The sequence below is a fragment of the Phyllobates terribilis genome, unplaced genomic scaffold (assembly GCF_046119375.1).
Source record: "Phyllobates terribilis strain yellow unplaced genomic scaffold, ASM4611937v1 Scaffold_517__1_contigs__length_1237599, whole genome shotgun sequence".
In the NCBI taxonomy this organism is placed as follows: domain Eukaryota; kingdom Metazoa; phylum Chordata; class Amphibia; order Anura; family Dendrobatidae; genus Phyllobates; species Phyllobates terribilis.
The window spans coordinates 1,035,885-1,056,953 of NW_027363277.1; the positions used below are offsets into that span (position 1 = coordinate 1,035,885).

Genomic DNA, 21,069 nt, shown 5'->3' on the forward strand with positions numbered 1-21,069 from the left:
CCTTGTAAATGGATTTAAAGTGTATTCATTCAAATTAGAGAGACAATTTAAATTAAAAAGCTTAGAGCTGCCTCCACCACAGGGGGGCTCTCTCGACCCACCAGCGGACTGGCACCAGTATTGGGAGAGGGGGGCTGGCCGTCAGGGTTCACCGCGGCTCTGGCACAAACCCGGCGACACGGAGGTGGCACGGGCAGGAGCGGACTGAACGTGTCGGCTTCTCACTTTTTGGATTTTAGAAGGGCATGACATGCCTATATCTGTGTCTCCCCCTCCTTTTACTCCTCCACCTCTTCTCTTTTCGCATGACTATATGTACTTGTCACTTTTCCATGTGTTAGTTGTGTCTTCTGAGCAGTTTGTCAGCTTTTGGACACCTTTGAAGGTGTTTTCTATGTGTTTCTATGTGTTTTTGTTTGCTTGCCATTGGTTTTAACGGTGTTCGAAGGTGTTCGACGAACCGAACCGAACTCGAACACTACGGGGGTGGCTCAACACTAATCACTATGTGCATTATCTCTGTACTGTGACATCACTATGTGCATTATCTATGTACTGTGACCGCACTATGTGTATTATCTCTGTAATGTGACATCACTGTGCTTATTATCTCTGTACTGTGACATCACTATATGTATTATCTCTGTAATGTGACATAACTGTGTTTATTATTTTTCTACTGTGATCTCACTTTGTGCATTATATCTTTACTGTGACATCACTATGTGCATCATCTATGTACTGTGACCTCATTATGTGCATTATCTATGTACTGTGACATCACTATGTGTATTATCTCTGTAATGTGATATCACTGTGTTTATTATCTCTGTACTGTGACATCACTCCTATGTGTATTATCTCTGTAATGTGACCTCACTGTGTTTATTATCTCTCTACTGTGACCTCACTATGTGCATTACCTCTGTACTGTGACCTCACTATGAGCATTATCCCTGTACTGTGACATCACTGTGTTTATTATCTCTGTACTGTCACCTCACTATGTGCATTACCTCTGTACTGTGACCTCACTATGAGCATTATCTCTATTGTGACATAACTATGTGCATTTTCTCTATATTGTGACATCACTATGTGAATTATCTCTGTAATGTGACATCACTGTGTTTATTATCTCTCTACTGTGACATCACTATGTGCATTATCTCTGTACTGTGACCTCACTATGTGCATTATCTATGTACTGTGACATCACTATGTGCATTATCTCTGTACTGTGACATCACTATGTATTATCTCGGTAATCTGACATCACTGTGTTTATTATCTCTGTTCTGTGACCTCACTATGTGCATTATCTCTGCACTGTGACCTCACTATGTGCTTTATCTCTTTACTGTGACCTCATTATATGCATTATCTCTGCACTGTGACATCACTATGTGCATTATCTCTGTACTGTGACATCACTAATTGTACTATCTCTGTAAAGTGGCATCACTGTGTTTATTATCTCTCTACTGTGACCTCACTATGTGCATTATATCTGCTCTGTGACCTCACTATGTGCATTATCTATGTACTGTGACATCACTATGTGGATTATCTCGGTACTGTGACATCACTATGTGTATTATTACTGTAATATGACATCATTGTGTTTATTATCTCTCTACTGTGACCTCACTATGTGCATTATCTCAGTACTATGACCTCACTATGTGCATTATCTACGTACTATGACATCACTATGTGCATTATCTCTGTACTGTGACATCACTATGTGCATTATCTCTGTAATGTGACATCAGTGTGTTTATTATCACTCAATTGTGACCTCACTATGTGCATTATCTCTGTACTGTGACCTCACTATGTGCATTATCTATGTACTGTGACATCACTGTGTGCATTATCTCTGTACTGTCACATCACTACGTGTAATATCTCTGTAATGTGACCTCACTATGTGCATTATCTCTGTACTGTGACATCACTATGTGCATTATCTCTGTACTGTGTCATCACTATGTGTATTATCTCTGTACTGTGACATCACTATGTGTATTATCTAAGAAATGTGACATCACTGTGTTTATTATCTCTCTACTGTGACCTCACTACGTGAATTATCTCTTTACTGTGACCTTACTATGTGCATTATCTATGTACTGTGACATCACTATGTGCATTATCTCTGTACTGTGACATCACTATGTGCATTATCTCTGTACTGTGACATAACTATATGTATTATCTCTGTAATGTGACATCACTGTGTTTATTATCTCTCTACTGTGACCTCACTATGTGCATTATCTCTGTAGTGTGAACTCACTATGTGCATTATCTATGTACTGTGACATCACTATGTGCATTATCTCTGTACTATGACATCACTATGTGTATTATCTCTGTAATGTGACATCACTGTGCTTATTATCTCTGTACTGTGACATCACTATGTGTATTCTCTCTGTAACATGATATCACTATTTGCATTATCTCTGTACTGTGACATCACTATGTGCATTATCTCTGTACTGTGACATCACTATGTGCATTATGTCTGCTCTGTGACCTCACTATGTGCGTTATCTATGTACTGTGACATCACTATGTGGATTATCTCGGTACTGTGACATCACTATGTGTATTATCACTGTAATGTGACATCATTGTGTTTATTATCTCTCTTCTGTGACCTCACTATGTGCATTATCTCTGTACTGTGACCTCACTATGTGTATTATCTCAGTACTATGACCTCACTATGTGCATTAGCTCTGTACTGTGACATCACTATGTGTATTATCTCTGTAATGTGACATCACTGTGTTTATTATCACTCAATTGTGACCTCACTCTGTGCATTATCTCTGTACTGTGACCTCACTATGTGCATTATCTATGTACTGTGACATCACTGTGTGCATTATCTCTGTACTGTCACATCACTACGTGTAATATCTCTGTAATGTGACCTCACTATGTGCATTATCTCTGTACTGTGACATCACTATGTGCATTATCTCTGTAATGTGACATCACTGTGTTTATTATCTCTCTACTGTGACCTCACTATGTGCATTATCTCTGTAGTGGGAACTCACTATGTGCATTATCTATGTACTGTGACCCCACTATGTGCATTATCTCTGTACTATGACATCACTATGTGTATTATCTCTGTAATGTGACATCACTGTGCTTATTATCTCTGTACTGTGACATCACTATGTGTATTCTCTCTGTAACATGATATCACTATTTGCATTATCTCTGTACTGTGACATCACTATGTGCATTATCTCTGTTCTGTGACATTACTATGTGTATTATCTCTGTAACATGACATCACTGTGCTTATTATATCTGTATTGTGACATCACTATGTGTATTATCTCTGTAATGTGACATCACTATGTGTATTATCTCTGCAATATGACATCACTGTGTTTATTATCTCACTACTGTGATCTCACTAGGTGCATTATCTCTGCACTGTGACATCACTATGTGCATTATCTCTGTACTGTGACCTCACTATGTGTATTATCTCTGTAATGTGACATCACTGTGTTTATTATCTCTGTACTGTGACATCACTATGTGTTTTATCTCTGTAACATGACATCACTGTGCTTGTTATCTTTGTACTGTGACATCACTATGTGTATTATCTCTGTAATGTGACATCACTGTGTTTATTTTCTCTCTACTGTGACCTCACTATGTGCTTTATCTCTGTACTGTGACATCACTATGTGTATTATCTCTGTAATGCGACATCACTGTGTTTATTATCTCTGTACTGTGATATCACTATGTGTATTATCTCTGTAATGTGACATCACTGTGTTTATTATCTCTCTACTGTGACCTCACTATGTGCATTATCTATGTACTCTGACCTCACTATGTGCATTATCTATGTACTGTGACATCACTATGTGCATTATCCCTGTACTGTGACATCACTATGTGTATTATCCCTGTACTGTGACATCACTGTGTTTATTATCTCTGTACTGTGACCTAACTATGTGCATTATCTCTGTACAGTGACCTCACTATGTGCATTATCTCAGTACTGTGACATCACTATGTGCATTATCTCTGTACTGTGACATCACTATGTGTATTATCCCTGTACTGTGACATCACTGTGTTTATTATCTCTGTACTGTGACCTAACTATGTGCATTATCTCTGTACAGTGAACTCACTATGTGCATTATCTCTGTACTGTGACATCACTATGTGCATTATCTCTGTAACGTGACATCACTGTGTTTATTATCTCTGTACTGTGACCTAACTATGTGCATTATCTCTGTACAGTGACCTCACTATGTGCATTATCTCAGTACTGTGACATCACTATGTGCATTATCTCTGTACTGTGACATCACTATGTGTATTATCCCTGTACTGTGACATCACTGTGTTTATTATCTCTGTACTGTGACCTAACTATGTGCATTATCTCTGTACAGTGAACTCACTATGTGCATTATCTCTGTACTGTGACATCACTATGTGCATTATCTCTGTAACGTGACATCACTGTGTTTATTATCTCTGTACTGTGACATCACTTTGTGTATTATCTTTGTAACTTGACATCACTGTGCTTATTATCTGTGTACTGTGACATCACTATGTGTATTATCTCTGTAATGTGACATCACTGTGTTTATTATCTCTCTACTGTGACCTCACTATGTGCATTATCCCTGTACTGTGACCTCACTATGTGCATTATCTCTGTACTGTGACCTCACTGTGTATTATGTCTGTAATGTGACATCACTGTGTTTATTATCTCTCTACTGTGACCTCACTATGTGCATTATCCCTGTACTGTGACCTCACTATGTGCATTATCTCTGCACTGTGACATCGCTATGTGCATTATCTCTGTACTGTGACATCACTATGTGTATTATCTCTGTAATGTGACAACACTTTGTTTATTATCCCTGTACTGTGACATCACTTTGTTTATTATCTCTGTACTGTGACCTCACTATGTGCATTACCTCTGTACTGTGACCTCACTATGAGCATTATCTCTGTACTGTGACATCACTATGTGCATTTTCTCTGTACTGTGACATCACTATGTGTATTATCTCTGTAATGTGATATCACTGTGTTTAGTGACTCTGTACTGTGACATCACTAAGTGTATTATCTCTGTAATGTGACATCACTGTGTTTATTATCTCTGTACTGTGACATCACTGTGTTTATTATCTCTAATAATAATAATAATAATAATAATAATAGTTTATTTTTATAGCGCCAACATATTCCGCAGCACTTTACAAATTTTAGGGGGGACTTATACAGACAATACAGAATAAGCATATCTCATATCGAACGGAGTGAGGGCCCTGCTCGCGAGCTTACAGTCTATGAGGAAGTGGGGGAGACACAAAAGGTAAAAAGTACATATATTGTATAATGCAGCCTTGATATACTGAATAGGATAAATAATAATACATGGACTGGTCGCCAGCCAGTATGTGTGCAGTCCTGACAGAGGCTTTTATGTGCATGGTTGGTTTGAACCCGAAGTTGAAGAAGATTTTAATATGGGGGAAAGCTGGGATGGACAGAGTGTGTTTAGGTGATACGCCAGTCTAAAGAAATGTGTTTTTAGGGTTCGCTTGAAACTGTGGGTATTGGGAATTAATCGAACTGTCCTGGGTAGTGCATTCCAGAGAATTGGCGCAGCACGCGAGAAATCTTGGAGACGGGAGTGGGAAGTTCGGATTATGGAGGATTTTAGTTTCAAGTCATTTGCAGAACGGAGGGCACATGTAGGGTGGTAGACTGAGACAAGGGAGGAGATGTAGGGGGGTACTGAAGCATGGAGCGCTTTGTGGGTAAGCGTGATAAGTTTAAAACGAACTCTATATTGGATGGGCAACCAATGCAATGACTGGCACAGGGAAGAGGCATCGGTGTAGCGGTTGGCGAGGAATATGATCCTGGCTGCTGCGTTCAGGACGGATTGGAGAGGGGAGAGTTTAGTAAGAGGGAGACCGATTAGTAGAGCGTTGCAATAGTCAAGACGAGAATGAATAAGAGCGACAGTAAGAGTTTTTGCCGAGTCAAAGGTGAGAAAAGTCCTGATTCTTGAGATGTTTTTGAGGTGTAGATGACATGAACGAGCGAGTGATTTGATGTGAGGAGTGAAAGAAAGATCTGAATCAAAAATGACCCCAAGACAGCGGGCTTGTAGCTGGGGAGTAATGGTTGAGCCACAAACGGAGATGGCAATATCGGGCACAGGTAGATTAATGGAGGGAGGAAAGACGAGTAGTTCAGTTTTTGACAGATTCAGTTTTAGGTAGAGGGAGGACATAATGTTAGACACAGCAGAAAGACAATCACTGGTCTTTTGTAGTAATGCAGGGGTGATGTCCGGAGCAGAGGTGTATAATTGGGTGTCATCAGCATAGAGATGGTACTGAAAACCGAATCTACTGATTGTTTGTCCAATAGGAGCAGTGTATAAGGAGAAAAGAAGGGGGCCTAGGACTGATCCTTGTGGAACCCCGACAGTAAGAGGAAGTAGGGAGGAGGAGGAGCTGGGGAAAGACACAGAGAAGGAGCGGTCAGAGAGATAAGAGGAGAACCAGGAGAGAACCGTGTCCTTGAGGCCAATAGTGCGGAGCATAGTGAGGAGGAGCTGGTGATCCACAGTGTCAAATGCTGCAGAGAGATCCAGGAGAATCAGCAGGGAGTAGTGACCATTAGATTTAGCTGTTAGTAGATCATTAGAGACTTTAGTGAGGGCAGTTTCAGTAGAATGTAAAGAGCGGAAACCAGATTGTAAAGGGTCAAGAAGAGAGTTGTCTGAGAGATAGCGGATTAGACGGGAGTGGACCAGGCGTTCCAGGAGTTTAGAGATAAAGGGAAGATTGGAAACAGGTCTGTAGTTGGCCGTGCAGTTCTGGTCGAGGGATGGTTTTTTAAGTAATGGTTGTATGCTGGCGTGTTTAAAAGAAGAGGGAAAGATACCAGATGAGAGGGAAAGGTTGAAAATTTTAGTTAGGTGAGAGGTGACAGCTGGAGCAAGGGACTGAAGGAGATGTGAGGGAATAGGGTCGCTGGTGCAGGTGGTAGGGCGAGAAGATGCAAGGAGCCTGATCACTTCATCTTCCGTGACTGGTTCGAAGTCAGAAAATGAGCAAGATACAATGTGGCGGGGGGGAGCATGCATAACATTTGGGGATTGGGAGAAAATTTCCTGTCGGATATGGTCAATTTTTTCTTTGAAATAGTTAGCCAGATCGTCAGCGCTGAGGTCGGTGGTCGGGGCCTGTGCTGTTTGATTGAGGAGAGAATGAAACGTGTCAAAGAGTCGTTTAGGATTATTGGAAAGTGAGATGATGAGGTTGTTAAAGTAGGTTTGTTTGGAGAGGTGAAGGGCAGAGTTATATGTTTTCAGCATAAATTTATAGTGGAGGAAATCTTCGGGCAGATTTGATTTTCTCCACAGCCGTTCAGCGCACCTGGAGGACCGCTGGAGAAGACGTGTTTGAGGCGTGTGCCAGGGTTGTCGCCGTCTATGCCGAATTGTTCTTTGTGTAGGAGGTGCGGCTTCATCCAGGGCGCATAGCATTATTTTGTTATAATGCTTCAATGCAGATTCAGGACATGAGAGGGAGGAGATTGGGGCCAATGATGATTGCAACCTTTTTATAAATTTCTGGGTGTTAATGGCGCGTAAATTTCTATAAGTGTGGACGGTGGGAGTGTCTTGAGTAGAGTCACAGTTCTTGACAGAGAATGAAAGAAGATTATGGTCAGAGAGTGGAAGGGGAGAGTTAGTAAAGTCATGTACTGAGCAAAGCCGGGAGAAGATCAGGTCCAATGTGTTCCCGTCCTCATGTGTAGGAGAATTAGCAAGCTGTGAAAGGCCGAAGGAGGAGGTTAGCGATAAAAGGTGAGCGGCAGATGGGGAAAGAGAATCGCCAATTGGGATGTTAAAGTCTCCCATGATTATCGTGGGGATGTCGCAGGATAGAAAATTTGTAAGCCAGGCAGCAAAGTGATCCAGGAATTGATGGAGGGGACCTGGGGGGCGATAGACAACCGCCACTCGCAGGGAGAAGGGCCGGTAGAGTCTGACTGTGTGGGCCTCAAAGGACGGGAAGATAAGGGAGGGTACAGGGGGGATAACCTGAAAAGTACATTTTGTTGAAAGAAGCAGACCAACACCTCCACCTGATCTGTTGTCAGGTCGCGGGGTATGAGAGAAATGTAGGCCACCATAGGAGAGAGCTGCAGCGGCGGTGGTGTCCGACTGCTGGATCCAGGTTTCAGTGAGAGCCAGAAGGTTGAGGGAATTAGAGAGGAAAAAGTCATGGATGTAAGACAGTTTATTACAAGCTGAGCGCGCATTCCAAAGGGCACAGTTGAATGAGACAGAAGATATGCAGGGAATATTAATGAGATTAGCAGGGTTTCTGAATGTAACAGGGAAAGAGTTAGTGTTATTATTACTGGAGGGTCATGGGTTGGGAGAAATATCACCTGCGACTAATAGAAGGAAGATACAGAGAGTGAGCAGATGATTGAGTGATTTGTGAGAGCGTTTCCTGCGTTGTATGGTGGGAATGAATGGATCTGCGTGGTATAACATTGTGAAGAGAGCATGACAACTGTACATAGGAGAAGAGAGGAGTGAGGGATTAATATGGATGAAGTGTGCCGCATTTGTGGGAGAACGGTGAATGTGGATGATTGTAGCAACCAGAGTATAAATGGCACAGATACAAATGGTGAATACTGTTTGCCAAAAAGATGACCTGGAAGCAAGTTTGTTTAATTGTCTTGCATGTCTTACCTGTCTCCTGCCCTGTCCAACTGCCATTTTCTAACTGCCAGGGCACTTTGCTAAATTATGGCACTTCGATAAAGTATGCATAAATGCCCCCGCATAAATGCCTCCCCTTAACTAAGTCTCAATATATAGGGACGTATCTGCTTAGATCTGCACAGATTTAACTCATTAACAATCAATCACTAGCTTAAAAGACAACAGGAGACCATAAAGTGCAGGGAAAAAAAAAAAAAAAAAAGACTAGTAAACTCGGCATGGATCATAAACTCTTAAAGTAAGTGTGATGACCTTTAAGTATCATGGAATAAAAAAGCTAGAGGAGTGAAAAAATATATACCAGAAATTGATAGGCTGCAGAGCATTGCATGGAGATATAATGCAGTTTTCAGGACAGATCACACAAGCAGTGAAAAATATATACCAGAAATTGATAGGCTGCAGAGCCTCTGCACTGTACTGTGACCTCACTATGTGCATTATCTCTGTACTGTGACCTCACTATGTTCATTTTCTATGTACTGTGACATCACTATGTGCATTATCTCTGTACTGTGACATCACTATGTGTATTATCTCGGTAATGTGACATCACTGTGTTTATTATCTCTCTACTGTGACCTCACTATGTGCTTTATCTCTGTACTGTGACATCACTATGTGTGTTATCTCTGTACTGTGACCTCACTATGTGCATCATCTCTGCACTGTGACCTCACTATGTGCATTATCTCTGTACTGTGACCTCACTATGTGCATTATCTCTGCACTGTGACCTCACTATGTGCATTATCTCTGTACTGTGACCTCACTATGTGCATTATCTCTGTACTGTGACCTCACTATGTGCATTATCTCTGTACTGTGACCTCACTATGTGCATTATCTCTGCACTGTGACATCACTATGTGCATTATCTCTGTACTGTGACCTCACTATGTGCATTATCTCTGTACTGTGACCTCACTATGTGCATTATCTCTGTAATGTGACCTCACTATGTGCATTATCTCTCTACTGTGACCTCATTATGTGCATTATCTCTGTACTGTGACCTCACTATGTGCATTATCTCTGTACTTTGACCTCAATATGGGCATTATCTCTGTACTGTGACATCACTATGTGTATTATCTCTGTAATGTGACATCACTGTGTTTATTATCTCTGTACTGTGACATCACTATGTGTATTATCCCTGTAATGTGGCATCACTGTGTTTATTATCTCTCTACTGTGACATCACTATGTGCATTATCTCTGTACTGTGACCTCACTATGTGCATTATCTATCTACTGTGACATCACTATGTGCATTATCTCTGTACTGTGACATCACTATGTGTATGTGTATTATCTCGGTAATGTGACATCACTATGTTTATTATCTCTCTACTGTGACCTCACTATGTGCATTATCTCTGTACTGTGACCTCACTATGTGCATTATCTCTGTATTGTGACCTCACTATTTGCATTATCTCTGCACTGTGACCTCACTATGTTCATTATTTCTGTACTGTGACCTCACTATCTGCATTATCTCTGCACTGTGACATCACTATGTGCATTATCTCTGTACTGTGACATCACTATGTGTATTATCTCTGTAATGTGACATCACTGTGCTTATTATCTCTTTACTGTGACATTACTATGTGTATTATCTCTGTAATGTGACCTCACTATGTGCATTATCTCTGCACTGTGACATCACTATGTGTATTATCTCTGTAATGTGGCATCACTGTGTTTATTATCTCTCTACTGTGACATTACTATGTGTATTATCTCTGTAATGTGGCATCACTGTGTTTATTATCTCTGCACTGTGACATCACTATGTGTATTATGTCTGTAATGTGACATCACTGTCTTTATTATCTCTCTACTGTGACATCACTATATACATTATCTCTGTACTGTGACCTCACTATGTTCATTATCTATGTACTGTGACATCCCTATGTGCATTATCTCTGTATTGTGACATCACTATGTGTATTATCTCTGTACTGTGACATCACTATATAGTTAGTAAAGCCGAATAAAGACTTGCGTCCATCAAGTTCGACCTGTAAGTTCTGTAGTTGCTAAAGTTGATCCAGAGGAGGGCAAAAACCCCAAATGATTTGGCCAATCTTCACCTGAGGAAAAATTCCCTCCCGACTCTGAAACCAGCAGTCAGAATAAATCCCTGTATCAACTTACTATTTTATTCTATTTTTAAGTATATGCTGAAATCTGCCTGGTATCTAGAAATGCATCCAGTCCCCGCTTGAACTGGTTTAGTGAATCCGACATTACCGTCTTCTCACTCAGTGAATTCCATATTTTCACTGCTCTTACCGTAAAGAACCCCTTCCTATGCTGGTGCTGGAACCTTTTCTCTTCCAGTCTTAATGAATGCCCTTTTGTTACCGTAATATCCCTCCTTTTGAACAAATCCCGGGCAAGGTCTCTATACTGTCCCCTAACATATTTGTACACATTTATTATGTCCCCCCTCAACCTTCTCTTTTCCAGGATGAATAGTCCTAGTTTTGCCAACCTCTCTGGGTATTGCAGTCCCTCCATTCCACTTATTAATTTTGTTACCCTCCTTTGTACCTTTTCAAGCTCGTTTATATCCTTTCTATATATTGGTTTCGACTAATCAGCAGAGCGGTGTTTAAATTTGGCGCTAATACTGCTGATTGGTTGCGGCCGGCGACAGCGACCAATCAGCAGAGTGTTGTTTAAATTTGGCACCAAAATTGCTGATTGGTCGCGGCCGGCCACCGCGATCAATCAGCAGAGCGGGGTTTACATTTGGCGCCAGAATCGCTGATTGGTCACGCCCGGCGGTCGCGACCAATCAGCAGATCGGAATTTAAATTTTGCGCCAATACTGCTGATTGTTCGAGGCCGGCGACTGAGACCAATTAGCAGAGCATTGTTTAAATTTGGCGTCAATCTCGCTGATTGGTCGCGTCTGCCGTCCGCGACCAATCAGCAGAGCGTTGTTTAAATTTGGTGCCAATCTCGCTGATTGGTCGCGGCTGGAATTCGCGACCAATCAACAGAGCATTGTTTAAATTTTTCGCCAAAATCGTTGATTGGTCGCGGCTGGCGGTAGCGACCAATCAGCAGAGCGGTGTTTCAATTTGCCACCAAAATCGCTGATTGGTCGGGGCCGGCGGCCGCAACCAATCAGCGTCGTATTAGTGAGGACCGAGGAGCGGTGCTGCCTGTGCGGGTACTTCCGTTGCCAGCAGCTGGGAGATGAGCGGCTGCTCGCAGCAGAAGCATCCCGACCGGCGGTGCCGCTCCTCGGTCCTCCGTTCACACTTGCCGTCGGGAGCTCATAGCGCTGTTTAAATTAAGCGCCAATCTCGCTGATTGGTCGCGGTTGGTTGGGGCATTAAAACCGTCTTGTTAAACCACTCTGAACTCCACGTCTCTTCCAAGGGGCATTAAAACCGTCTTGTTAAGCTACTGTGACCTCCACGTCTCTTCCAAGGGGCATTTAAACGGTCTTGTTAAGATACTGTGACCTCCACGTCTCTTCCAAGGGGCATTAAAACCATCTTGTTAAACCACTCTGAACTCCACGTCTCTTCCAAGGGGGATTAAAACCGTCTTGTTAAGCTACTGTGACCTCCACGTCTCTTCCAAGGGGCATTAAAACCGTCTTGTTAAACCACTCTGAACTCCACGTCTCTTCCAAGGGGCATTAAAACCGTCTTGTTAAACCACTCTGAACTCCACGTCTCTTCCAAGGGGCATTGATATTGTCTTTTTATTCCACTGTAACCTCCACCACTCTTCCAAGGGGCATTAAAACCATCTTGTTAAGCTACTGTGACCTCCATGTCTCTCCTAAGGGGCATTAAAACCATCTTGTTAAGCTACTGTGACCTCCACGTCTCTTCCAAGGGGCATTAAAATGGTCTTGTTAAACCACTGTGAACTACACAGCTCTTCCAAGGGGCATTGAAATGTTGTTTTCAGTTACCTCTAACCTCCACGACTCTTCCATTCACTGCTAAGGCCAACAGTGTACTGGAGTCCCAGTTGCTATAAATGGAAAAAATGGTTTAGTTAAGGCCCTCTGACCTCCATGTCACTTCCAAGGGGCTTTGGAGTGCCTCGAAATTTTTGGTAGGCATTGCACTCACTGTATGCCCTATAACTGTGTAGCCGAACCGCTCCTTTTGGTACAGAAATATATCCTACAAGACATGTGTGGTTGACTGGCCTGATATTGATGTGAATGGTCCCTGTTCCTCCTGCTCTTTCTCCTTTGCCACCACCTCATCCATCATTCATCACCTGAAGCTTTGTTTTAACAGGAGTCATAGAACTGGGATAGTAGCAGGATAACATCCAGAAATCCTCGGAGGAGGTAGGATATGCGCCAAAACGTTGACCACCTCAGGCCTAGCCGCTACTACATACATGAGCTTGCATTCCAAGGAACAGAAAGCTAATGAGATGGATAGCCTCATGATCATAAATAATTTACTCGTTGTGTAGGAGGCCGACCATTGCTGCTGTTTACCTTCTGAACTTTGTGTTGAAGCCTGATTGACCCAGGACCCGCAATCCTCTATGTCTGGAGGACGTGTTGCATCACAGTGTCCAGCTGTATCCCGGCTTCCACAATATTAACCCAGTGTGAAGGCGTCAGTGAGATGGACCATCCCTGGCCACATTCACTTGTCCACGTGTTTGTGGTTAGGCTGTCCTTCCCACTAAATGCACTGGGGAGGTCACAGGTAATGTTTTGGTATGCGCGCTTGTGTATAAGGCGCACCGAGACAAATAGGGGCAGCTGGGGATCGTTTATGGACACCCAGCCGCCCCCAGGCGGCTGGGGACCGTGTGTGGGCACCCGGCCGCGGGGCGGCTGGGGACCGAGTATGGACACCCGGCCGCCCCCTGGCGGATGGGGACCAAGCGTAAACACCCGACCACCCCCGGCGGCTGCGGACCAAGCGTGGACACCCGGCCGCCGGGCGGCTGGGGACTGAGTATGGATACCAGGCCGCCGACGCAGCCATGACGTGGTGGCCAGATTCCGCCTCCACATGCCTAAAAGGCCCAATTTCAAGTGCAAGCAAGCAAGCAGTATGGTATTGCAGCCTGGGGGTGGGTGAGTGGGTGGCAGGCTGCATACTTGCTCTTTCATTGCAAGGAATGGGGGAGGTACAATTGAACACTGCCCTGGGACAAGGACTTGCACGGGGATAGTTGCAAGTCTGCATCTTCTGATGCGGCAAGGATCATTTCTGATGGGCACACTTTTAGGCAGTGACCTAGGTGTCAGAGATGCATCCAGGGGTCTTCCCCATGCTGTTCCCATGTCTTTTCAGCACTGTATGCATGTGTCACACAGCACATGGCCAGATAAGGTTGTAAAATGTTAAAATGACATTTCCCGGTGATTGCATTTGTCACGGTTGAAAGCAATGCAAAAGTGCAAAAACGCATAAAAAATGCTACTTGTGAACATAGCCCAAGGTGTGGAGGAGTATTTTTGTTTTTGGTTATTTATTTTACCTTATACACAAGTCATTACCCTGGAAAGGATGTTCCTTAACATATTTCACAGGAAAACAGTTTCAGTTTCATTTTTGAACCTTCTATTGTGAGCCCGTAAAAGTGGCTTAATACCTCTGACCACGTTATTGACAGCAGTGACCTGGGGGTCAGAAATGCTTCCTGGGGCGATCCCCATGCTGTCCCCGTGTCATTTGAGCACTGTCACTATCGTTTTGGGCACTTTTTAGGCTTTCTACAGACTGCCGGGGGTGCCGCCGCAAAAATGCTCGGGTCTCCCATAGGGACATTGGGTTCATTGCTCGGGTCCGGCAACCGAGTATCACGGCGAGCTCCCGAGCATTTTAGTGTTGCTCAACACTAGTCCCTATCTGATATTTAGTTCTGTGTGCAGTTTCTGTGTTACACCCAGACAGACGAACCGCTGTATACTCACACGTATCAGATTCCTGAATGTTTGGAAACTTTTCTAGTTTTTTTTTTTATCACAAAACATAGAGATGTCAGGGATTGAACCCAGGGCCTCATACATGCAAAGCATGCGCTCTACCACTGAGCTACATCCCCTGTATGGACACCCAGGGATTTGTTCTCATCTCCAAGAGACACTAATCTATGACTATCTACTAATAGATTTTCTCTATTATTTTTTCTCTTTTATAATCATGCAGCATAAATAACATCATATTCTCATAGTCTGGACTATTAGGGACAAGACGAAACTATTTTTCTTTAATTTTTTATTATTTGTTTATATTTAAAATATGGGGAAAAAAGGAGGCGATTTTATTTTTTACATCTTTTTTTGAACAGATTAAAAAAAAATGCAATTCTCCTTTTCCCATATTTTAAAGAGATTGTTCCCTACTGGATGGCGCTTTTCGATTGTCCCAATCAAATAAGAAGAAAGCAAAGAGCACTTACCTCCCAGATATGCACCGTGACAAGCACTGCACCCCATGATGATCTCCTGACATTGCTTATGTCTGATGATTGGTTGCAGGCCATCAGCAGCGGTAGAAAGGCGGCATCACCTGCAGGAGAGAATACACTCTTGTGTCAGTGTGAGCGGGCTGTCGTCGAGAGCAGTCACATTAGTGACTGCTGATGTGACTGCTCTCCAAGTCATCCGGACTGTCATGGGACAGTATGGATTATATTCACGGCGGACAGGTGAGTATTATGGTGGTTTACTATTTTTTGTAGTTTACTGGTGACAAGGGTATCAGGGATTAGGTGTTAAGGTGAGCATTATGGTGTTTTTTAATTTTTTCTCTTTTACCGGGAACAAGGACTTCGGTGGATTAGACATAAAGGTGAGTATAATACTTTTTTATTTTTATTTCAATAAAAGAGTGTTTGTCTTTATTTAAAATAAAGGACTTTATTCTGGGTGGTTTTTTTTACAATCTGACTATTGGGTTAGTAATAGGGAGTCTTATAGATGCCTCTCCATTACTAACTTGTGGACTTGATATTAGCGGCCATAAAACAGCTGACGTCAACCCCACAATCATTAACCCACTTGTCATCGCATCAGGGCAAGTGGGAAAATCGGAGGCTAAGCATCAGATTTTTCACATTTTATTGATGCGCCATTTCTGCGGCGGATGAGAGCTGATGTTTTTAGTCTAGGAGGGGGCCAATAACCATGGCCACTTCCTAAGCTATTAATATAAGCCCGCAGCTGTCTGTTTAGCCTTTGATGGTTAGTGAATATAGGGGGACCCCACATCAATTTTTGTTTGGGGTCTCCCCTTTAATAATCAATAAAGGCTAAGCAAACAGCTGTGCGCTGATATTAATAGCCTGGGAACCGTAATGGGTATTGACCTGTTCCCAGAATATTAATATCAGCCACCAGCCGTTGACTTTCCCTTTGCTGATTATGAAAATGACGAGGGACCCCACTTATTTTTTTTTTATTAACAAGCACAGTAAAATAGACACCTAAGGTAACCTTAGTTCGCAGCCTCTAGGTGTTCCAGCAGCTGGAAACTCCCAAAACCTAAAATGTCCCTCAAAGTTTCCCATGAGATTTCTGGGCCTTGCAGCTGCCGGGAGACCCGGTGGCTTTGAACTCTACAAGGTTACCGGAGTTCAAGCCACCAGGTCTGACAGTAGCTCTAACGTGGGACTTTTGAATGCCGGAGTGCCGGACAGGCGCCGGGAGCTGAATGCAGCTCACATCATTGTTGCCTGAGATCAGCGCCGAGCAAGAGACAATGATGGAAATTGTAGTCAGCACCCCTAGGGTACATTATGTGTAAAATAAAGAATTAAATTTAAAAAAACAGAGTGGGCTCTGGCCAAATTTTCATAACCAGCAGAGGGAAAGCCGTGTGCTGGGGGCTGATATTACTAGCCAGGGAAAGGGGCCATTAGCCCAAAATGTTCCCTGGTTATCAATAACAGCTATCAAAAGACTGACCGTCACTTCCAAAACAGAAAACTGGTCTGTACAGGTGCTTACTAAGAGTAGCCATCTCTATATATGACTAACAAATAAAGTAGCACTCTGTAGCGCTATAGCATGCAAACATGAAAAATATGAAATTTGAATAGCATTACTGCTCTAGAAAATAGAAATAAATGAGAATTCTTAGCGCATAAATTGGCCAATTCATGTGTATCCGACAGCCACGGTAAGGCGACTCTCGTCACCTGGAACCTACCTGGTGTGAATCCAATCTTATACTAAAGTCTACATGTATACGGGAGGGTAAGATCCTGCTATAATTAAAACCTCCTGAGGCTTAGGGATGGAGTGATCAGTCAGAAATCCTACAAATATATGTATATGTATGTAAATGTATACAAATATCAAAAGACTGACCCTCACTCCTCACTTCCAAAACAGAAAACCGGTGTGTACAGGTGCTTACTAAGAGTAGCCATCTCCATATATAACCAACAAATAAAGTAGCACTCTGGAGCGCAATAATATGCAAACATACTATTGTTATAGTTACTATTGTTATACTTTAGGAGGGCAACTTCACCATCTCCTTCTCCAAAATCTGCACCTTGCTGGTGATCCACTGACCAGCCCACCCGAGGTGTCCACAGGGAATCTGCCAGGTAGGAAGATTACCAGTCCAGCTCTTGTTCTAATAGACAGTTTTGTGGATTTGGGGTAACTGAGTGATAGGGACACATTATTATAGGGGCACGTGACACCCACATAAAATCCATGTATGTCATGTAGGACGGCCCTGGTGGTACAGAAAAGTAAAAACACTGATGACTTTTTTTTTTAGAGGCATTTGTATACTTTACCTTCTATTATTATTTATTCTATTTTCACTCATTTATATAACCTGATCATTTCCCTGACAGGTCGGTGAGTTGTTTATTGTTTAGCAATAATGTATCACCCACAACTATAAATGATAAAGAATAACATTCCATTCTTATCATTTACAGCAGAGGATAATTTATACCATATATAACATGTATATAATATCTACCAAAGCGAAAAAACGACTATTTACAAACATGGAGAAAACTGATTTTTCTATCTTTTCCAACACAGATTTATATACATTTATATTCTATTAATCAGATGGGATATTTCTATTCCACATTCTCTGCCTCATTCACCAGTTGGCAGCAAACATGGCGGCCTGGCTGCTCTGATGTCACAATGCTCAGGATTAGGGGGTCACTCAGTTATGATGTCATAATGACATCATGGAATGTCCTGAGGGTATATAATCTCTGAGCACTGTGACATCAGCGCCATTTCTTGAGTTGATGCTTTTGCTGAGACTTCACTTTGGTTGTGGAAGAGCGAACTAGTTTGTGTTACACATCTGGTGATTACTTCCATTTATTCTTCTTGATCTTTGATCAGAGCACAATAACACCGGTGCCACCGGAGAGCTTAGTTCTCCAATATTCTATCAGCCAGCTCCAGGTACCTAAGTCATGAGCGCCCGGGAGCTGCGCCAGCTGATTGCTGACAATGAGGCATGGCTGCGCCGACCAGAAAATCAAGGTAAGTGAAATATTTGGGGGAGATCCACAATATTCCCACACTATAGGGCTTTCCTGGGAGGAGATATCCCTGGGGTATGAGGGGACACATTTCAGGACAGACAGTGCAGGTTAACTAAGGCCAAAATAAAGTCAATTCTTTCTAGGGTTCCCCTCTCCCTAAGCACCACGGCAGTAGAAGGACCCATCACTATAGCCCAAAAGTGTTTACTAAAATTGGAAATAATTCTGATAAATTTGTTTATAGGTCAGGCCATAATTGTCCATGGACGGAGGAGGTCTCCTCCAAGAGATCAGGAAAGACCTTCTACCAGTGATGGAAGGAGGTCTCCTCCAAGAGATCAGGAAAGACCTTCTACCAGTGATGGACGTCAGAGAGACAGCAATGCTGTCACTGAGAGGAGAGGGAGACGGGCCAGAGATCCTCCACGGCGTAGAGGACAGGAAGAGAGCAGGGATAGAAGCCGCTCTCCTCTAAGACCAGCCCCTGCGGAGCCCTCCGGAACAACAGGAGAGAGCAGCAGGGATGGAGGCCGTCCCCTCCCACCCATTCAACTGGAGGAAGTGGGTGTGATGACACCACCACTGCCACAGGTGGAGCCACCTGCACAAAACCTACCTGTGCAGGAGAGACCTTCTACCAGTGATGGACGGTCTCCTCCAAGAGACGAGGAAAGACCTTCTACCAGTGATGGACGTCAGAGCGACAGCAATGCTGTGGAGCCACCTGCACAAAATCTACCTGTGCGGCAGAGGCGGCAGCATTGGGTTCGCAGGAGAGCACTGCTAATTGCAAATCTCCCAACAAGGGATGTAACCGCACAGGAGGAGGCCGAGTCATGTATCATCTGTATGACCGAATATGAGATCGGAGAGCAGGTCACGGTCCTTCCATGTGACCACACATTCCATCAGGGATGTATTACTAGATGGCTCCGCTCCAACCCTCTGTGCCCCCTGTGCCGTAACCACTGCTTCCATTGAAGCACCATGTTCATGGTGCAGACAGTGGTGGAGAACATACTGAACCCCAGCCCAGGTAAGGGAGCAATGCATACATTAACACTACATTCATTACAAAACTGTAAAAAATATCACCTGTAACTTCCTGCTGTTCTGATCTCTCTTTAGTTTACCATCAGCTTTGGTCAACATCTTACCAAGCATGAAGGGCCATGAACACCCCAAAAACACCCGATGGTAAGTCACCTCTCATTCCCGCTGCCCCATGATATCTAGATCACATGTGACATATAAGTAATTGTTCTTTTCTCCTTTTCATAGAAGGATGATCCAAGTCTGGAGAACATTGAGGAATTAGATCAGAATGACTTGTCCTTCATGTAAGTAGATATTAGAATTTGCTTTTTATATTTTCCAGCTGATTATTAACTTTTTACTGGGAATCTATTGATGAGATGTAATAATTTGGCGTCTTCTCTTTACAGAAATCTGCAGAAGTTACAGATCATTTCCATAATGATCCACAGATCCCTCATCTGCTTCATAGAGACCCTGATTTCATCATGTGCAGAGATGCTGATAACAGCTGCAGCCCCGACTATGATATCCTCATATATTCCATTATTTGTCCAAATATTCCTAAAAATAAATAATATTTACCATCTCTATGTCTGGTTGTGACTTCACTATATAGAATGTTGTTACGTAACATTAGCAGCACATAATGATAAGTGAGGGAGGGATTTACCATTAGTTGGTTTAGGGGTAGTGGCAACAGTTAAAGGGGATGTCCAGCACTCTTATATTGATGGCTTACCCTTAGGATAGGCGACCAATATCAGATTAATGGGGACGTGACCCCCGGCACGCGTGATCAGCTGTTCTTGGTGCCGGTTGGATGTGATTATTTGCAGACTGGAACAGCACAGCACCGACAACAGCATAGTGGCCACAGCGGGTACTGCAGATCCACTCTATTCATATGAATAGGGTCAGCTGTGCAGTACCTGGAAGCGGCCACTATACAGCTGGCAGAGCAGTACAGCACGGGCGCTGGCACCGCGTCCCACATTGGTTTAAACTGCTCGCGATACTCATCTCTCCACGTTCCTCCGCAGTTCGGTGTCTTCCGACTCTGGAGCATTATATGGGGCCCATACTGTATGGAGCATTATATGGGGCCCATACTGGATGAAGAATTATATGGGGCTCATACTGTATGGAGCAATATATGGGGCCCATACTGTATGGATCATTACATGGGGCCCATACTGCATGGAGAATTATATGGGGGCCATTATTCTGTATGGAGCATTATATATTGTCCATTATTTTGTTTGGAACATTATATGGGGCCCATTATTCTGTATGGAGCATGATATGGGGTCCATTAGTCTGTATGGAGCATTATATGGGGCCCATTATTCTGTATGGAGCATTATATGGGGTCCATTATTCTGTATGGAGCATGATATGGGGTCCATTATTCTGTATGGAGCATTATAATGAGCCCATTATTCTGTATGGAGCATTATATGGGGTCCATTATCCTGTATGGAGCATTATATGGGCCCATTATTCTGTATGGAGCATTATATCGGGTCCATTATTCTGTATGGAGCATGATATGGGGTCCATTATTCTGTATGGAGCATTATAATGAGCCCATTATTCTGTATGGAGCATTATATGGGGTCCATTATCCTGTATGGAGCATTATATGGGGCCCATTATTC

The 21,069-nt window shown here is 43.0% G+C and overlaps 1 non-coding gene across 1 annotated transcript; it reads right to left on the reverse strand.

Moving 5' to 3' along the window:
• Positions 1 to 14,866: 14,866 nt before the first annotated feature.
• Positions 14,867 to 14,938, reverse strand: TRNAA-UGC (transfer RNA alanine (anticodon UGC)). Its single transcript has one exon. It is a non-coding gene; the product is annotated as a tRNA-Ala (tRNA).
• Between the last annotated feature and the right edge of the window lie 6,131 nt (positions 14,939 to 21,069).